This window comes from Geospiza fortis, unplaced genomic scaffold (genome assembly GCF_000277835.1).
Source record: "Geospiza fortis unplaced genomic scaffold, GeoFor_1.0 scaffold488, whole genome shotgun sequence".
Classification (NCBI taxonomy): Eukaryota; Metazoa; Chordata; class Aves; order Passeriformes; family Thraupidae; genus Geospiza; species Geospiza fortis.
This window is the reverse complement of record NW_005054365.1, coordinates 503,697-524,022: the sequence shown is the minus strand read 5'-3', so window position 1 is coordinate 524,022 and position 20,326 is coordinate 503,697. Positions and strand designations below refer to the sequence as shown.

Sequence of the window (20,326 nt, the reverse complement as noted above, 5' to 3'; positions counted from 1 at the left end):
AATATAATGTAATATAATATAATGTAATATAATATAATATAATATATCCCAGCTAGATTCCAAGGAATTTTCAGGATAAATAGCTGTGACACTAAACTATAATAACTGTGTATATAAAACAAGTTTTATTTATATTCAAGCAATAAAATGAAGTATAGGAGCAAAAAGTTAAAAATTCTGAGTGAACATAATTTTCTTTCTGTATCCATAATCTTTGTGTTTTTGTTGTACTTGGCTTCAACTTCAGTGGCACATCTTTCAGTGAAAGCTATTTCCCACCAGTATTACTTAACCAAGCAAATAGTTCTTGCACAGATGTTACTATATAATCACCATATAAAATGGGAAAGAACAACATATTGGTAATCTCAGGGTAAATTTCTGCAAATTCAGATTATCTTTTCCATAGGAAAGCAGGTATCCTGGGTGTGCCAGCCAGAACTTTCAATAAAATATGGGGTTTTTTCCTTATTTATGTATTCTTTAGTTTCTTTTTTCCTTTTTTTTTTTTCCCTGAGTGTATCCAAAAGCTGGCAGCAATTTCCCCCACCCTCAAACATATGTTTGTAGGAATAATGCAGTTTTGAAAACTTCTTCACCACAAAGTATTACAAACTATACTACATTCATAGCATAACTGAATCATAACAACCAAACTTTACATGTAAACGGAAGAATTTCCAAGTTTCCATTTACTATTAGATAAGAGTTGAAATTACAAATTTAGTTAATTCAAATTTCTGTGTTCAGAAAATGTTAGCTGTTAATTTGAAGAGAACAAAGCCTTTATATCTGTAGATTGAACAAGATATGATACATCTCCAAAACTGAGAAAGACGTAATTGACAAGTAGAATTGTATGTTCTAAAGAAACTAAGAAGGGATTAAGTGGAAATTTATGTAATTCGATAGGATTATTGAAAACTTTCTCTTGTTATCATGAAGGTGAAACTACTGTGAGAAAAAAAAATACCCCAGCAACTGAATATTATTAAGAGTTCATAAGAAGGGAGGTGGGCAGTTCAACATTTACTGGCTATGAACTTCTGATGTGTAATGGACCTGAAATATTTCAATAGATTGCTGAAAGATAGTCCAACTGATAGAATTCAGAGAGAGGTAAAAAGTAAAAATAGATGTCATTCTGTAAATCATTAATTCATTCTGACTGTTATATAAACAGGATCAATTTACACTGGATTAAAAACAGAAAAAGGCCTTAAGGACTACTTTCATTGTACAGGATGAGCTTTCCCCTAGTGACCTAGATTCAATGTGTCCAGGAAATTATTAATTTAGCCATAAAAGCAAATCAGAGTAGAATAAGGATTAAAAAAAATAGTTCAGCTTCCAATTTTGATTTTGAGAAATCAGCGATACGTGGTTTGATATATTGATAACATTCTGCCTTCTTTTTTCCATCTTCTCCCTCCTTCTTTGCTTTTAAGTCATGATAAAAACAGTAACAGCCAGGGTTAAATTACTGAGTGGGAAACCTCTCTCGGATGAAAGCCTTTTCATCCCTCAATTCATTCAAATATTAAATAATTCAGGTTTGGAATGAATTTTCCATAGGAACGAAGCTGCAAAAATGTTAGATTTCTTTTTACCCTGGATGTAGTTCACTTCCAGACATGCCCTGGGCATTTTGGTATTGTGGTTCCAGCCCCTCCCCTGCTCTCTACCTGTGACACTTGTGCATGGGGTGGAATGAGGAGGAGGAGACCAAAAATGGTTGTTCTTTTGGCATTGGATTAGTCAGGCTTGTCTCTTCAATTCCCTGCTCAAAGATGGCAGACAGTCCAGGAGGACAGCCAACATCCTTTTATTTGTCCTGTTCAGTGTGGTGTAAATTTTACAGGAATTGGTAAAATAAGATGTGTATCCCAGTCTGAGACCCATCACATGCAGAGTAATATTGTGTAAACTGCAAATGGTCTGAGGATTGTTACTTAAGGGTTCTCACATTTCAAAATCAATTCTGGAGAACAAATGCTAATTAAAAAAGACAAAAAAAAGTCTGACATTACTTTATAGGAGGGAAAAAAAACCCACTGCCTCAAAACCCAGCTCTGGAAAAAGAACAGGTAATATTTGTGTCCAATGAAAATGTACAAAGCTAGTTGTAAATTTTTATAGGAGTTGATTTCTGTACTGTAATTATGGAATATAGATTCCCTAGAATGAGTTATCCCTTCTAAGACTTATGAAAGCAGAATTCTTTTCAGTTTTCAGAGCAACATGTTGATTTCTTGTGTTGTGTAAGTTGCTCTCGTCATCAAGAACACCCAGTACAAGCTGATGCAAGTTCAGACCAAAAATATGCTAGAACCAATAATTAAATTGAAATTAAACTGAAGTGAATAAAGTAAATTTTGTATTGACTCTCATTCAATTACAGTCCATATCAAAATGATGTATTTCTAATTTTAGTTATATTTCAATTAAGAATGTGAATTTGGCATTTGTTCTTCTCTGCTCTGATGACAAATATCAGGCCACCTCAGTGCCGCTCAAACTTACATGAAGTTACCTGACATAGACCTCAAACCCTGAGAATCTTGGAGATTCTGAAACCCATTTTGCCCACAAATACCTTTAGAAATCAGTAAACAAGGTGCTCTCATGGTCCTTGCCTGATGCACATCAGACCTCTGGGGTTAGCTCTGTTTTTCAGTGTTACAAATAAAAAAACGTGCACAAAATAGCCTTTCAATCCCATTGCTGCCTTATATTTAGCAAACGAGGTACACTGATAACAATACTTAACTGCAGCACATTCTGCAAAACATTAGTGATGATTAACCCAGGGCTTGCAAAATGGCTGCTAAAATGAATAAATTGATGTTCCTGTGCAACTGAATAAAATAAAAAAACCTCTCTCTGATGAAAAATTATTACCTAAGTAATCTCCAAACATTGATCAGGTTGCACTGTAACCGACCTTTATGAGCATCTTCTTGGCTGAATAAAAAATATTATTTTAATGTTTTCTTGAACAATAAAAAGTGGAGGAGAAGAAATCAAGAAAAGATTCTTTCAAGGATATTGGAGGAATGGTGTGAGGAAAGGTATTCTCAGACTGGGCTGTCTAAAGGAGGCATTCTTATCCATTGATTTCCTTGGTTTTTTTTCCTTTGTTTTGTTTGTTTTTTCCAGTGTGGCATAAAGGCTGTGTTTCTACAGATGCAGGTGACTCATCCAATTAATTTCAAGATCATGTGTACACAGTAACTTCCAAAATGTGTGAAAACAATTATGTTCTCTGTGATGTGGGAACTTCAGTATGAGGAATTAGATTAAATCTGCAATTTTCTTTCATTTATGTGCTCAACTGCCTTTTTTCTCTGGGCCGGTTTTGCCTCTTATTCTGCCTCGATAAAGCAAATTATGTGCCTATTATTTTCAAGCATGTCCTCATAACAAGAGTCCCCAGTAAATAGAGCACCATGGAGTGTTTGCTGGAGAGCTGGCCCACTGCAGCTCTTTGCAAACTCCCTGGAGATAAATTAATGTGTGATCCAGGTTACACTGAAAGGATGAAGGGCAAGGGAAGAGATTCCACTGGTATTAAAAGTGCTGAGCTTGAAAAGCACCAATTGGGCCTGCTGATGCTGTTCTTACCCCACCACTGGGCTTGGTGTCAGAGAGCACTCTCCAGACATTGATCAAACACCTCAGCAGCCTTTTATTTTTTATTTTTTTTTTTTTTTAGGGCGTTGGTTTTGATTCAGTTCCTTATTTTCCCCAGGAATATTCTCAGGTACAGCTGTTCTTCCCTAAATGCCTGGTAAATGATTCAAAGGAAAGGGTCTGGCCTTCTCTCATGTCCTGAGGCAAGCCAATCACCGGGATGAAGGCATTGGATTTAGTTACTGCTCAGTATGAGTCAAGGTGAAAAAAGTTCCCTTTCAAGTGCTTGGGCATGCTGTGCATTAGAGTTAAGTCCCTTTTTTACCCCTCAAAGTCAACACAAGTGCAGTTTTTGCTGTTCTGATTTTTCTTTCTTCTCCTCTAGCTGCAAAAAATGACAATTTTTATTTAAGTGGAGAAAAAAATGGAAATATTTATTAACAAAGACACAGATCTTTATGCCATCTGAAAATAATTGGTCGTTCCCTTACCGTTCTCTGTCCGCAAAGCAAACAAACAAAAAAAAAAATTGTAATCCAGATTCTTCTTTCCTCAGGTGTTTCAGGGAAATTATTCAACTTATTCAGATTTAAAAAGAAATAGAAAAGGAAGGAAGGAAACATGAAAGAATTTATATCTTTTTACTAGAGGCAAACTTCCTTCTTGGTAACAGTTCTGAAAGGGTGACCATTCAAAATGACATATAAATTCCTTTTGTCACTTCATGGTGTTCATGCCTGCGTAGTTCTGATGCAGAATTGCAGGTGTTTCATGCAAAATAATGGTGGTGCACATGGTATTTTTTGCCATGAAAAAGCAAACAAACGCTTTGTAGGAAAGGGCCACCAATGCCAGACAGTCACATCCCCAGGTATGGGTAATTTCCTGTTTTCTCATAAACCAGATTAACCTCTAGAGATTGTAGAAAGGCAGAGCTTCTGGCAGGTTTGTGGTCTTTGATAACAAAACTGTCCATGTGTTATAGTTTCCTTCACAGGTAGATAACTGAATTTGCTTCAAGCTTGATTTTGTGTAATTCCTACTTTTAAACATATTCTCTTATCTCTTTGTTAACAACTTTGAAAAACTCTGTGTTTTCTGTCAGTACTTGTAGACAATCATGAGTTCACACCTTGATCTTCTTTCACTGCGATACACTGAATATCTGAATCTTCACTTGTAGGACCTTATTTTCCTGCTCTGAGCATCTTGTATGCTTAATTATAGAGCCCTAATATTTCCCCATCAACTTTCTGAGTATTAATTCCAAAAAATTGACATGCTCTTCTGTTAGTGTCCTTATTAGAAGAAAGATTGCCTGCTAGTTTCCTCTGTGGAGTTATTTTTGCTCCTCAGAGAATAATGAATTCTTTTATTCAGGTGTAGTTCAGAGAGGTCACATACAGAGAAATATCTGTAGTAACTTGAAGCTATTTTCCCTTTCCCCCAGTGCAGCCACCTATGCTATCACATCTCTCATGATGACCTAAATTCTGCATTTTCATGTGTGTTATCTTATTTGGGACCATTAAATCTGAGAATTCAAGTTATTCTGGACCCTTTCTGATATTCTTCGTTTATCTTTAGTGTATATGTTATCCACTTAAAAGGATTAAATACATTATTTATTAATCAATTTCTTTTGCCTATGGGCAGACCTTGTGGATAGAATTTTGTGCCTCAGGGAAATGACTAAAAGATGTTTTCATTATTTTGGCAGTTCACATAGTTCAGTGATTATAGGGGTGGAGGATTCAATTATGCCCTCTGTATTTAATGTGGGGGGTTTCTGCATGTGAGATACCAACTCAGTGCTGAGAAATCTGACTGGAGTCCTGGATTGTTCAGCACTAGAAGATGCCTGATAAATAGGACAGAGTTCAAAGAAAACCAACAGAGATGATAAAAGGAGTGACACATTTTGATTTATGGCGACAAACGACTATGACTATATTAGAATAGCTGCTATAGACAGTAATTCATGATTCTTTATGGTGCAACTTGCATATGTATACAGAGATTCAATGTAAATGGATGCAGCTGTGATGTGAATGGGCTGATTCCAGCTTCTCCCATCATAATATCCAGATGATAAATATCCACCTGGATAAGGCAAACGAGCTGGTCATTTCCCTGCCCCTTTGGGACAGGGGATGGAGAACTCACAATATTTAAAAGTAATGAATATCAAGAGAAGAACATATATATTCCAAAATTTGAGGAGGAAGGCAGCCAGAATTGCTTCATGGAGAGTAACAAGTGATGAAATTGCATTTAGAACATGCATTATTAGAGGTGCAGGAGGTCTTCAAGACAAACTTCTTTTGGTCAATAAGAAGGGCATATGCCCTTAATGATTTGCTTAAAAGTAAGGTGGAGCAGATTGTGCAAGAGTCTTTGAAAGGAACAGGCTGGTGAAAGTTTTTCTAGTCTAAGTGGTTTACATTAAGACAGAACACGTTACAGAGACTGAACATTACAGAGCAAATATACCAGAACATTTAGAGTTGTCAAATTCTCTTACACAAGAGAAGGACTACCATCATCCTCAAAATTTTGAGATGTGTTAATAGTCATCAGGACTTTAGGCTGATGTGGCACTAATAATAGAGATATCCAGCAGTTTTTTTTGTGTTCAGACTGCTAAGCAGAGGTGCTTAGGCTAGCCTGAAGATTGGATTTGTTTGTTGTGTACAAAAAAAATCATTTATTTTGCCTCAAACCGAACTGTGTCCTTCTGAGTATAAAGGCTCCAGTAGAACTGGAAGCATGCTGAGATAGCTCCCAGAAAGTATGGGCCACCTCATGTGTGTGTTGGGTAGTGGGGCAGATGGAAGGCATACAGGTTTGCTAGCTCACCTCCTGCAGTTCTCTGTTCCACAGGTGGAAATGGAATTGAATGATTCAGGCTCTTCACCTACACCGCCTCTATGTGAACAATTACGCGAAGGACCCAAGGGAATGGCCTGAAGCTGAGCTGGGGGAGGTTTAGTTTGGATATCAGGACAAATTTCTTCCCTAAAGGGGGTGTTTGGGCAATAACAGGTTCCCCAGGGAACGGTCACAGCACCCAACTGACAGAGATCAAGAGACATTTGAACAATGCTCTCAGGCACAGGGTGGGATTCCTGGGAATGGCCCTGCTGAGGGCCAAGAGATGGATTTGATGATCCTTGTAAGCCCCTTCCAAGCCAGGATATTCTATCATTCTAAGTGATTAGTACTCACAGAAGGTTATATTAATGAGTCTGCTTTTCATGGTGTTTCATTAAAGCAGAGCTTCACTTAGAGTGAGGATTTCAGTGACTTGAGCCCTACTCAGCTTTTCCCATTCACAATGCTTGCTATAAAGAGACAAAAAACTTTCTGAGCTATTCCTCAGCAACAGCAATTGGACTATCAAGGACTCTCTTAGTTTCAGCCACACACAAATCTGCCATTTGAAATGCCCAGATTGAAGTCTCAAACAAGGGAACAAGCACTGTTTCATGACAATGGCTGGGCACTGTCGGAATCTTTGCTGTAAACAATCTGTTGAGGCAGCCACAGGAACTGCTTCCCTTCCAAGCTGTCCCTGCTGCTGAGCCCAGCCATCTGCAGCATTTTTGGCGTGTGCTATCTGCTAGAATTTGGATGAGATTAATTCCATTAGGGACACTCTTGAAAGCGCAATTAAGAAATTTTTTTTCTTCTTCTTCTTCTGTTGCTGCTTTCATCACTTCTCTCTCTGTACTTTGCATTTTATTCCCTTCCATTCCTCTGGTAATCCTTTTCCACTTTTAATTTGTTCTTTGACTTTAATTAGTCTCCTTTTATGCCTGTAAGCCTGTCTAATTTTCTTTCCTAGGAGCTGGAAGTCTCATCATGCTCACACAACTCCAGTGACAGGAATTGGGTGTTACCAGACTGTTGTGCAGGGTCCCAGTTTCAGAGGAATTGTTCTGTTCTTCGCTGTTCTTCAGACCCTAGAAATCTCCTAAAGCATTACCTGCCCACTAAGCAGTGGAGACACTGGCTAAAATAAATTTTTTTCAAGGTGTGTGGGGAAAATACAAAAGATGAGGGTGTCAATGTGTGCATAACAGACTGCCTCAGGACATGCCAAGTTGTGTATTGTTGCCAAAGTCTCCAAAAAGCTACGTTTTAAACACATGTAATCAGTATTTTATCTTTTCATTAAAGCCCTAGAACTAAACTAGTTATTTCAGGGGTCCCAAAGTTTTTAAGTTTTAAAAATTAATTTCATAAGCTTTGGCAAAGTAAGAGCTGTAATCGGCTGAGAGACTGATGCACGTAGTTCTTTTTCAGTTTACACTGACTACAGTTATGAAAGGAGCTGTTGTGTAATTTCTTTCCTTGCAATCTCCTTGAAGTGCTAATGTAATTCTGTAATTCTTGTCCATTTTCACATGCCCAGAATAAATGAGTCCTAGCTGAAAGTCGTATTCTCTTCCAAATCTTGATTCCTTCACTAACTTGATTGCTCTGCCAGATTATGTGATTCGTTCAGTAACTTTGCTGGCTGACTACCTGCAGGACAGCTTATTGTGTTACACTGAACTTTTCTCTGTTGAACAGGATCTGCAATGTCTTTATAGAAAAGTCTCTTTAGCATCATGCAAAATGTGTGCTGTTATTTTACATTTTTATTCAGGATGTTCAAAACCAAGCCCAAGTGTTTTCAAATTCTCAGTTGTTTCAAAAACAGCAGCTTCTTAAGTCATCCAGAATGCCTGTCAGACTTTAAAAATCCCCCTTCTCTAATTTTTTCTGGGCTTTCTAAAATAAAAAATATGTTCTCAATTTGATTAAAAGCAGTCAATAGACATTTTGTTCACAGTGAATAATCTTAGGCTGCCTGGTGACATGATCATTTGATCACTCATCACACGCAGCATGCCCGAGCTCTGCTCTGTGCAGTATCTGACACTGGGCACAGCCCAAGGATGTGTTCCTGGGCTTTATGAGGGTTCCATATGTTTGTAGATAAGCTCTAGGAGCACATTATTTCTCTCCTGGGATTTGAGGAGCAAAAGAACCATCTATTACCTCATACAAGTATAAAATGTATAGTATATGAGCTCCAGAAACCCATGAGCTCCAGAAACCAGGTTCTTGTGCCTCTCTTCCACTTAGAACAGTTTGAATGGATTTCCCAGAGTAAAAAGAAAAAGTGAATTTGCAACATAATCTCTCTGTCAGTACACACTCTGTTTACTAGTCTGTTCCTATAAAAGGGGAAGTCAAAAGCCCCATTTTTCAAATCTTTCCCAAGATACTTAAAAGTTATTAAATGCCTTACATAACAAGGAGTGTATCACATAAGCTTCCTATTTTTTTTTTCTTTTTTCCCCCAGGTAACATGCTCAAAATGACAACTGGCCTCTGAATTGGCCTCTGATATTTGATGATGAGAAAGGGGTTAGAAAAAAGTCAAAAGAGATGATATAAAAGAAGCAATCCAAGCTGTTCGCAAAGGGAAATGTTAACAGGTGTCAACAATTAAGAATAGAAAAATAGAAAAAAATAGAAACATAGAAAAGGACTCAGAAAACAAAAAACTAGTAGAAACAGATGAGTAAAGGAATTATAAGGGAGTAAAGGGATAGAAGGAAAATTTGTACTTCAAAGGGCATTGGTTTCAGATGCTGTCTTTGCACTGCAGTTATCCTATGAGGTGCTAACAGTCCATGGTCATACCCCAACACCTGCTGCTCATACTGGTAGCCAAAATTCACACAGAGGTCATTTTAGGGGATCATTCTCCTGCCTCTGTGAACTTCTTAACCTATGTTTCTCACTCAGCGGCTCTATGGAGTAGGAAGCTGGAGAGGCATCATCTCTGCTGTAGACTGGCATGGGTCAATGTCTTCTGCCAGGTAACAAGCCATAAGACAAGAGAAAATGGCCTCAAGTTGTGCCAGGGGAGATTTAGTTTGAAAACTAGGAAATATTTCTTCAGGGAAAGGATGCTCAGGCATTGGAAAAGGCTGTCCAGGGCAATGGTGGGTTCACCATTCCTTGAAGTGTTAAAAGAACTTGTGCATGTGGAGGTTGGGGACGTGGTTTTGTGGCGATCCTGTCAATGCTGAGCTTGAAGATCTTAGGGCACTATGCCAACCTTAATTTTTCTATGATTCTGTGATTCTAAGTCTTCTGATCACAGGCCTTTTTTTTTCTCTCCTCAGCCATGTACAAAGCTGTGTAAATCTAACATTAGTATAAATTTATGGGGTGCTAGGCAAAGCGATGTTTCTCGTGTCTGGTGTTCTGACAACCATCTAGAATGGAGAGGAGTCTGTGGGTCCCAGCCTCAGCAGTATGTAACACCCTGTGAAATCAGTGGGAGGCACAGCATTTATCAGGCTCTTCTGTGTTCTTTGAGGAGCTAGATTAATCCTCACACAAAAATCTTCAGCAGAATTATGAATCATAGTGATGGTGGAGGGATATCTCCTTTGGTTCTAAGAAATAAAATTCTGTTTTCCCTCAATCCGGGAAAGAAATGGCAAGATGCAAAACAAATATATGTGTTTCTACGTGTTTTCATTTATCCTTTGTGGCCCAGCTCTTACCTTTGCTCTCACTCCCCAGCTTTCACTGCTCATAACAATATAAACAAACAGCTACTTCGCTATAATAAATTTTGAACAAGTGGCAGTAGGAGGAAAAATCTAAACAAAATGCCAGTGACTATAAACAGATTTAAATACACATATCCCTGAAACATGCTCATGAAAGGTTTATTTACTGTAAAGTAACATGCATTTTTACTCTTTAAGGAAAATAGTTGTTAGTGCCAATGTGTTATTCAAAGAATTTATAGAAAGCTATGCAAAACCCAGTGAGATAACAACTTGGGCTGATTGACAGTGACAGCATATTTAAAGAATAGGATTACTTGGTGATTGGAGGTTTATTTTCTTTATTTTCATTTACCTAATGGATCAAATTGGTTTTCAAAGCTCTGTTTTATGTTTCTAAAGCATCACTGTACATACTGGATGAGTTTTAGCATAATGAGTTTTTAGCAATACTTAAAACCAATTTTTTGTGCAGGGATAATTTAGGGTGGTGTAATTCAAATACAGTTTCAAGCCTGTGAATAAGATGCATTTCTGATTGGCTGTAAGTAGAAAAAATGTGGAAAAATTAAAATTTTTATTCCAGTAAATTGTTAATTGTCCCCTTTCTGACCCTAAGCATCTCAAATAATGTTAGTAAAAATCATAGACAGTGAGTACTTTACTGGGTTGGAACACTCTGGAATATCTTTAGCACCACTGATATAAATTTAATCACAACAAAAAGCAGGATGTGGATTGGGAACAGATGAGATACGCTGTAGTAGACATGATTGCTCAGGAAATGACCTAGGTAGACACAATACCAGTTTGTACTGTGATGGAAGTTTCTGAGGGAATCAAATAATTCCCTGGCTCACAGTCAAAGTTCAATGCCATAGACAAACACCATGAATAATTCTTTTCATGTGTAGGGTATAACAAGCTGCTAAAAAATCATTAAGATATTGGTGATAGAATTACTTGCCTTTGAGTACTAATTCCTTCCACCCACTTTTATCTTTTTTCTTCTTGCAGGGTTTCCCTTTAAGTATATTACAGAATTTATGAGAGAAGTAGGAAATGTAAAATATCACCTGTTTGTGTTAGTCAATGTTGTAGAGCCCATGCTATCATTCAAAATTTTTTTTTTCTCCATAAAGTTACTGTAATTGTATTTCTTACCAATAAAATATTTTACTAGGAAAATGCCCATGTGGAAGGGCTTAGATTTGCAATCTATTGTGAAAGGGTTTTTCTGTTCCTATTTCATATTATTTTATTTATATGTCTAGTTTATTTCTGTATTTGTATTAATCTCAGGATGTTTAACATATGATGAATTTCTCACAATGGCACAGTGTTTAAAAGTTACCTCTCTTCAGAACCCTCTCTAGCTAAACTGACAACCAAATACGTTTGTTTACTTAGTGGAAAACCAAGATAGGATGGGCCTTATTTGTTCTGTCAGTGTCTTGTGTGTCATATCTGTTCAGCTCAGTGGTTACTGTCAGTATTGTGGCATTTAAAAGAAGACCTGAAGAGAGTGGAAATGCGATTTGTGTTCTGTGCTGCCTCACACATCACAAAGAAAACTGGCAGCTTGACCTTAGCAGCAGAGCAGAAAGAATACAACTCTTTTTTTTTGTACACTGAGAGTTCCAGCCAAATGAATGCATCTTAATGGGGAAGTCACTCATGCCAGAGTAGGTGGGGAGGGGACGGAAACAGGGAAATATTGTGCAGCTGAAGAAAAAAAAAAACAGTGTTTGTTCCTGACTCTCTCTTTGAAATTACCATAGAATGCCTTGACCCCTATTTTCTGCCCTACCCACTGAAATCTCTGAATTAAAGTGGTTAAAGGAGTGCGTGGTTAAGTGGGATGGGGCAGAGAGAGGGAAAGATGAAGGAATTGCCCTTGTAATTTCTGTAGGATTGGAGAGAAGCATCAGAGAGTGTTGTGTCCAGCTAATATTAGAACACAGTTTATAAGAGCACTGAAAAAGCAATGAGCCTCAGGAGTGTTTTGTGTTTGATACATTATGGAAGAGAACAGCTAACAGGATTAATATTTCTGGGCTACAGGACAGCTTCTGAAGTTTAAAACCTAAGCTTTTGGTTAAGAAATTACAGTGGGTTGATTACAACCAACATCCAAAAGCAGTAATGGAGGATTAATTCAGCTACTTCCTTACTTCCCAGTCCTACGGGAAAGAAAGAAACAGGAAGAGGGGAATGGAGGAAGGAAGGAAGGAAGGAAGGAAGGAAGGAAGGAAGGAAGGAAGGAAGGGCTTGTGGCTTGAGATAACAGTTTAACAGCTGAAGCAAAAGCTGTGAATACAAGCGAATTTAAGAATTTATTTACTAATTCTCACTGCAGGCAGATTTTTAGCCAATTTCTGAAAAGCAAGGCCTTGGCTCACATAATGGCTGCTCAGGAATAAACATGCAATAACCATGAATGATTCTGCTTCTTCCTGCGTTCCTTGAGCTTTTATTTCTGAGTACAATGTCATTTGATATGAATATCTCTCTAATCAGTTCAGATCAGCTGTGTCAGCTGTGTGTCCCCACAGGTTCTTGACTACTGCTGGAGGCACAGGGAGGAAAAGGAAAAGCCTTGATGTGGTGCAGAACAGCTCATCAATGACATTGGTGAATTATCTACACTGCTTAAGTCACAGAACCAAAATCTGCCATTTTGCTTCACACCATACAGGCTGCTGTGAAGAAAATTAACTTCACCTCAGCCTGATCTCCAGTACCGAAAGTTATAGCATGAAAAGGAGTGAAGGAAATGTGGCACTTTTTTGTAGTTTGTCTCTATAACATCATTACTAATTATGTATTAGTACTGACTTGCTCTTCTATTTTGTTGAAAAGTTGGAGGTCACAAATCCTGCGGGAAGCATTATTTTCCTTCTTTTTCCTCCTTATTTATAACCTGACTGGTTTCTTTTTTTTTCCCCTCACTTTTTTTCTTTTTTTTTTTTTGTAGAAACATGATAGTTTGAAACTGACTGCTGTTGGCATGAAGGTATTTGTGCTGTGCACCCTACATGTGTATTGTTTTCTTGAAGGCTATCTGAAATATTCCAGCTGTGTTTCTGGGGAACACCACCACTGAATCCAGCTGAGTCATATGGTCAGGTGATGAGGTATTTACATTAGTGCTTGAATTTTTTTCCACACAGGAGGAAGTTTATGGCACACCACTTTTTCTGCAGCTGAAATGAGGTTAGCACATTTGAGCACAATTAAATCATCATTGCCAAGTGGTGGGTCAGCAACACCAACATTTTTTTACCATTTCTAAAGTACCTATAATTCCAAGGAAACTTAAATCTGTTAGATTCTGTTCCTGGAAGGAATCTCTCAAAGCCCATAGTGACCAGTATTGCAGTCCTCCTCCGCAGCAGGCCTTTAATTTCAGCTCCTCCATACAGCACCATATTTCCAGGTCAGTCTGAGAGGTCAGGCTACTTCTGAAGCTCAGGAATGTTCAATTCAGCTGTTCTGTAGCATCTGAGGAGGTCTGGGCCAGCATCAATCATGTGCAGGAGCCAGACATGAAGCAGTGGGGCCAGTGGAATGGGCCAGCAGCATTCCCCGTGCAGAGCTGGTGCCGTGAGGGACGGATCCCTCTACAGCAATGCTGGTTGTTCTCATCATCTCTGTGGCACTGGATGAAGAAATCATTGTTCAAGTAGCTTGTTTTTTTGTTGTTGTTGTTTTCTGGGGTTTTTTTTTTCAAGGCTTGGTCATTTCTTGGCCTTGTCAGCATTTTTGGCAAATTCTTAGATCAGCTCAGTGGCAGGGAAGGGTGATTCAGAACTGCACTAGTCACTACTGAAGAATGCAATGGACAATACTGATAGCTATTAAAGACATATGAGGTTTTGTCCCTCTTTCTTTCAATTAAAATAATTTAATGGACAAAAATGACGCAAAAATTATGTATAAAAATAACCCCTCCTTATTTTCTTCCCAATTTCATCTGATCTAATATAGTGCTTAAAACTGTGGTTTGTGGGTGTATATTTCTGTGTTGGGCCATACTTATTTTTGAAAAATGCATATGTATTTGTTAATTTTTGGACATTAAAAATATGTGGAAGGTTCAAGTGAAGTCCTGTCTAACAGTCCCTAGACAGCCATAAATCTTTGCTTAGATTTTAATTTTCAGTTTTTCAATTCATAATTGTGCCTGATTAATAAGCTCATCATTTACTTATAAATAAAAAGAAATTTAAGTTACATCATGTGTAGCAATTAAATCACTGGTATTGCAGCTGGTGGTGCATATGCTGGTTGAATTGAGAAAGCCATGGCAAAGATAATTAATGAGTAAATGTAAATACGTTTCTGGTCTAAGCTTCCCAGTGTCCTGACACTGCAGCTCAGGGCCACTCTGCTCTGGTTATCTGATGGCAAAGCTTGTATTGAAAGACAGAATCTTTACCTTTTCTGTGATTTATATATTTTGTCCTGTTTTGTCCTGTTTTGTGATCTAATGTCTGTTTCTCGTCTGCTCCTGTTTCTCATCACCAGAGGTGTTTGCTCTCTTTTTTATGCAATAAACTCTCTTAACTTCAAATGCAAAATACCTGTTTAAGCTGTTAGGTGTTCCATCTTTGCAGATGTTTCAGCCACAAGCTGCCATTATGTGCAGCATAGCTCCATAACTGGTACCAGGTGACAAGTTCCTTGAACTCTATCCAGCAATGCCACCTCAATAATCAAACTAAGAGATAACCCTAAACACGAGATAAATTCTGTAAAGGTGATACAATTAGGCATAGTGGCTCAAGGTAAGAGAATCTATAATACTCTGTGGTAAATTAAACAGTCTGTAAAATCAGCATGCATCTCTTCAAACAGAGCTTTGCAGACAGTACACAGGTTTAGATGTTAGGCAGATGTTCCTGGCTGGGAGGGTGGTGATGCCCTGGCACAGATCAGCTGTGGTTGCTCCATCACTGGAAGTGTCCAAGACCAGGCTGGATGGGTCTGGGACCAACCTGGGATAGTGGAAACTGTCCCTGCCCACGACAGGAGCTGGAACTTCAAGGTCTCTTCCAACCCAAACTTTTCTATGATTCTATAACGCTTAGTTGCTGAAACTGCTGGACTGTTGATCAGATGTGGAGGCACAACCAGCTCCTTCTTTTCCATGTTTTGGGCAGGGTCCAGCTTTGTTCCACTTCCCTGAGATTTGCTCCCAAACAGAAACTCCAGGAGACAAAATAATAGTTTATTTCAAACTATGAAGGACTTAAATGTGGCACATCTCTTTAGGAGTTCAAGACTCAGGCAGATGTGGGATTTACCAGGAAGAAGCATTCAATCCAGATAATCCAGATAATATTCTGAATCCAGATGTCTGGGCTCTCTGAAATTCATGGATTGAGGAGGGCAGTATTAGACACTCAATGCTCTCTATTGCTTGAGTCAAACCTGGATTAGTGAGCAACTGGGATGTAAAACTGTTAAAGGGTAGGTGGGAATAACCATAATTCAGCTCTGGGCAAGGATGATTGATGTAATTGATGCCAAGAGTTTTTGAAAATGATGAATTGTAGCATTCAGGAGCAGTTCCTATTATGTAAAGTTTAACAGTGTTTCCTCTTACTTAGATAGGGGGTATCTGACAGAATAACTCATTATTTTTTAACATATCTTTCCTCTATTAAAGCCATCCATAGCTGTGGTGAAAAGAATGGCCTTGTTTAAATAGAAAATATATAGTGTAGTCATCAGTGTGATGTGTATCTTCCTTGGACCTTAATCCATTAAAATGTGAGATTTTTCAGTCCCTAGCCTAAAGAGCTAGTTTCTTTTAGCTCCTGCAGACAGATGAATTTAGCTTTAGAATTCCCTAACAGAGCAACCTTCAACATGCCCACAGGCAAAGATCCCAGTTACATTCCACTTTTATTAAAGCAAGTTAGATTTATGAATTTTTTATTTTCAGCAAGGCAAGCAGTAAGCACTGGCTGTCCTACTGCAATCTTCTTTTCATATATTTTGCAAGGGAAACAATTTAGCTTCTACATATAGGCAAAAAGGGGAATCACTTATTTAGACAGTCTTAATTTTGTTTGCAGCAAGTACCCTGGATTTTTGTGGATATTTCACAAAATGTGTGTTACAGTGAGTAGTTTTAGGGATCTTTTAAGAAAGAAGCAACATCACAAAGTACATCTCTGCAAGGAACATTTTTAATCTTAGAGCAGCTAGGTTTTCCAGAAATGCAGGATTGAAGGCAGCTGACAGCTCACAAGACTTTGCTTTGCTTGCATTCAGGCAGACAATTCTTCCTAGACAGTCACTTGATATTCATAGTTTCACTGGAGCAAGTTAAGTCAACAGTTTCAAAATGGTATCACCATATTTAGAGAGTTTGGTGAGCGATGAGTCAGAGCTTTGTGGAGCAGACATCTCTCCTGACATCGATATCACTTTGTCTGCCGCGCCTCGCGCTCTCGCTGGCACTTGTTCTTGATTGATCTCTTGTTCTGCACCACTTGATTCATCACGGTCAGCCATCCACAGGCATGAAAAATTCATCCCGAGACAACAAATACTTTGTAGCCTATGATATTTCCTTCCCTTGGGTTTCAAGACAATTAATTCCTCCAGAGAGCAGAAAACTTAGGGATAATAGCAATTCTGGCGTTTCTGTGGTGAGAGCGAGCGCAATCGTGTGTCTCCGTTCCCTCACACAAGAATAAAGATAGCGTGTTACAAAGGTGAATTATCTAAATAATCAACAAGTAATTCAACTGAGTGGGTGTGCAAAGGAATTTATTTCTTCCTTTATGCTAAGTACTACTTAATTCTGTGTACTAAATTTCCAGAAAGTTGTATAGATCTATATCAGCAGCAATTTTTTAGTAAAGAGAGTTCCTTTTTAAACTACATATCTTATTAGATAAATAAATTCCAATATGTCTTGGTGTTGCTATACCTTTACTTGTAAAATGCCTGTTTTTCTGGGTCAAATTCAGTCTCTCACAAACATAATAGCCCTGTAAAGTGTACTTCTCTCTAAACTTGCAGTTGACATCAGCTTTTTCACCACAGCTTTCAACTAAAAGAGCCGGGATAATATTCTGCCTCTAGATACTATGGAAAATCTGAAATGAAAACTATGAAATCAGACATTACTAGGTCCAAGAGGTGAATAGAGAGCCCTTAAGTCACAGGCCAAAGTCTTATACCTGAGATTAACTTTCTTCTTTTAGAATGGGAGTCAAATTTACAAATCATTAGACCTAGAAAATGTGAAATTTGATAAATGCTGTCTGATGCCTTTTAGGTTATTTCCTGTAAGACAAAGTGGCATCTGAAACAATCAAAGAGACAAATGAAGTGAGAACTTTGCATAAGAGACAGATAATATGTAATTTAAGCTATCTAGTGGCTGACTACAGTAATTGAGTTGAATAAATTGCTTTCCTCCACAAGCAGTGGAGTTGTCTGGTGCAATATGTGTAAACAGCTCTGGGTATAACTGAGGCGAGGGGGCTCAAATCATGCACCTGCTGGTGCCTGGGCTCTCACTACCTCACCCCTTTGCTTGTGCTTCTCTCTGTCACCATATATTCAGATTAAACAGATATCTAGTTTATATCTTTTCTATATGTATAGTCAATTTCTTTTTTTCTATTTTGGAAAAAGTAGGTATTTTCTCTTTACATTTCAAATGCTGCGTCATATTACAATTCCTGTGTCACTGTAATATAGGGCATCTCTTCTTTTTTATTTTGCCTAATACTAAATCTCTAATATTTCCTGAGAACTGACATAAGTCTGATGAGAGCAATTTATTGGAAAACAATTTTTACAGTTGCTTTGTGTGTGTTCAGGGATCCAGCAGCTCCATTAGTGAACACTACAGGTCAATTCCAATTGCCCCTGACCAGTGCTGTGGTTGTAATGAGCTGCATTCCATTAAAATGTCAAAAGACATTGAGCAGGAACACATGTTTAGATCTAGCTGGGTAATTCTTCAGGTGACTAGATTTCCAAAAGCAGAATGATATCATGTCACTCTCTTATATGTGGCAGCCTCCATGAAAGGAATATCCTTGGCCATACCATTAAAATGGGTCGTATTTTAGATAGAGGTTCCTATCAGATGTGTATTGGAAAGTCTGCCTGTGTCTGAAAACACTCTCTTTAAATTCTGTTTCTGTGAAATCATTATTTGATTGAGTAAATAAATTTTCAGACTGTTTTTCATGCAGCACAGCACACGGTTTGTCCTCTTGGCTGCCAGGGCTCACTGATGGCTCATGCTGGACCTGTTTTTTCACCAGTATCCCAAGTTCCCTTTCCCAGGGCTGCTACTTGGCCTCTGATCCCCAAGGTTATCCTTGTGTCCAGCATTACCCTGTCCCAGATGCAGAATCTATCATGTGCTCTTGTTGAATTCCACAGAAGTGATGTTTGCCCAGAGCTCCTGCCTTTGTAGACCCCTCTGCAAGGGCTCTCATCCCTTAAGAAAGTCAGCCAAGAGGGATCTTCTAAGAATTCAGTTTCTATTGCTCCTCTAGACCCCATCTTGAAAGTCAATCATAAAAATTACATAGATTTTAGTAGAAATTTTCTGAATATCTTGCTCTCCAGCAGCTATTGTACACACCCCAAGGATTTCCCTGACTTTTTTCTGTATCTCTTTCTGGCCAACTGTATCAGAACATTCAGTGCATAGCCAGACCTCAGGAGTAAAAAAGGGAAAGCTGAGGCCCTTTAGAATGAAAGAAGCATTGGGAAAAAACATCAGCATTTCTTTTTGACCCTTGTCACCACATAAAGCTACTTAGCAGAAAACCTACCTGGAATTAGATCAGGTGTTCAACAGCTTCAATATATGGCTTTCCAGAAGGCTCCAGAGGAGAGAAATGCAAATCAAACAGCCTTTGCCAGACTCAAAGGAGGTGGAACCTGTCTCAAATCCCATTTAATAACACATCAATACAGCTGCAAGTCTCGTGGAGAAGATTACAGCAAACAACGTCCCTTTATGAGAGAAATTACTACTGTCAAGTGCCTTGAAATATATAAAAATAAGCTAAAGCCCAATTTCTGTTAAATATTGTACTTTTCAAAACTGATGCGCAGTTACTCCAAAAACAGCTCTTTACAAAAATCAATTCAGTAATTGCAAAATAGTAAAAAACATGCTGTGCACCTGCCTTCTCATTATCCACTTGAGGATAACAGGCTGTCAAAGGAAGGTAAAAAGAAACAAATTCTGGGGGTAATTTTATTCAACAATAATCTAAGGAACCAACAATATAATACTCCATGGTAAAAAATAAGTGGAAAAGGTGACTCACTTGTTCTGGATATTCTGTGAGTGGCTGGATCAGTCTGACTGAACTTTTGGTTGCTTTTCCTTTCTGGTGCACAAGGTTGTGGCTAACATGGTCCTCCAAAGCCAGCTGAAGATAGCGGCAAGGTTTATGTTGACTTCATTGTGCTGTGAACAGAGGTGTAATCACCACTCTGCATTTAGCTGCACCAGAAGTTTTACTGTATATTCTTATGCATAACTACCCCTAATCTTCCCTCAGTTCCCAGAGTTTTTCCCATGCAGTGATAAATGCACAGCAGAAACTTTACAGAATTTTCCTTTCTACATTGACATCAGATAGGAGTTGAGTTTCAGTTTTATGTGAAATTCAGTGGTTTTTGGAATGCTTTTTTTTTTTTGTTTGGGTTGTACAAAAATGTTGAAGAATCTCAGATTTTTATAAGTACTTTGAAGCAGTACGACTAAAATTTATCCAGTTTGAGAATACACAAACACAGCAAAATGTTAATTCAGTAACTGAAAATTAATTTTGATGTCTCATGTGATCAAAACCCATTTAATACTTTCAAAAAGTTTTAGGCTCAGGTACAGAAGTCTTTTCCTACTTAGGAAAGGACAGGTCTTTATCTAACCTTGATATATCAAACAAACTTCTCACTTGTGATATTTAGAGGGTGGGGAAGACTGAGCAAGTCCTACATTTCATATATGCAAGATCTTGCTCCTGGGTTTGGGTACAAAAATATGAAGTTCACCTGAAGGAAGTGCTTAAGGGTGCAATTGTGCAGTTACTGTCTCGAGGGAA

General features: G+C 38.2%; 1 protein-coding gene across 1 annotated transcript in view; it reads left to right on the top strand.

The window, feature by feature from the left end:
- RIT2 (Ras like without CAAX 2) overlaps positions 1-20,326 on the top strand; it is a 176,189-nt gene that overhangs the window by 1,211 nt on the left and 154,652 nt on the right. The window lies entirely within an intron of this gene.